Below are 1,204 nucleotides of genomic sequence, written 5' to 3'. Positions count from 1 at the left end.
AAAACACGTAATGAAGACATCATCGTATCGTGATCATCATCACAAAGGGGATTGTTGAAAATTAATATTTAAAATGTGCATGTTGAATATTTGAATGTTGAAAATAAGAGTTGTAAATATTGAAAATTAGTGTGTGTGATGATGTAGGTAATGATAATTTTATTTTTGGATTATTTGTAAAGATTTTCTATATATGGATCTCTCATTTGTGAAGAAAATCACAATTGAGTTGAGAGAAAAATATTATAAAGTGTGTAGTGTGATAATTTTGAGAGTTTTACTTTTTACCGTAAATTTTTACTTTTTCACAACACATATCACTTTATATGAATAATGTCATATTAAATAGGACGAGAGAAAAATTTAATATTTATACATTATATAATTAAAATAAATGGTATGACTGAAATATAATTATTTTTCATAGCCCTGATCCTTCAATAGTTTGAATAAACTTACGTGTATTTGAGAAGATGAATTTGAAATTTATATTCCGATTAATTTTTTTGTTTATAATAAAATAATATATCAAATCTTAAATCTACACCTTACTAATTTACACAGTATTGATACAAAGTACAATGAATTTCAAATGACAACATTATTAAATGAAATTGAAATCATCGTAGTTGAAATATAATATAAAAACATAATATATGAATTAAAATTTATAATCATTTTTTTCTAAACAACAAAAACGTATTTGTTGAAAATTAATATTTAAAATGTGTATGTTGAATATTTGAATGTTGAAAGTAAGAGTTGTAAATATTGAAAATTAGTGTGTGATGATGTAGGTAATGATGATTTTATTTTTGGATTATTTGTAAAGATTTTCTATAAGTAGATCTCTCATTTGTGAAGAAAATCACAATTGAGTTGAGAGAAAAATATTATAAAGTGTGTAGTGTGATAATTTTGAGAGTTTGAGATTTTTATTTTTTACCGTAAATTTTTACTTTTTCACAACACGTTATCAGCACAAAGCTCTAAAAGTCCTCCATATTTTTCCAAGCTCCAAAACAGAAAAAAAAGGTAACAAAAGTAATAATATTTATTTTACTGTTTATATATTTATTGTGTATATACTTAATATATAATATAATGTAATAATAAAATAATTTTTCAAAAAACTTGTTATAAATCCTGGGAGGATGTTAAGACGACATCTCACACTCCCGGTAAGGGATACGACAAGTATAAA

This window comes from Primulina huaijiensis, chromosome 10, assembly GCF_012295235.1.
Source record: "Primulina huaijiensis isolate GDHJ02 chromosome 10, ASM1229523v2, whole genome shotgun sequence".
In the NCBI taxonomy this organism is placed as follows: Eukaryota; Viridiplantae; Streptophyta; class Magnoliopsida; order Lamiales; family Gesneriaceae; genus Primulina; species Primulina huaijiensis.
This window is presented reverse-complemented; position numbering follows the sequence as displayed.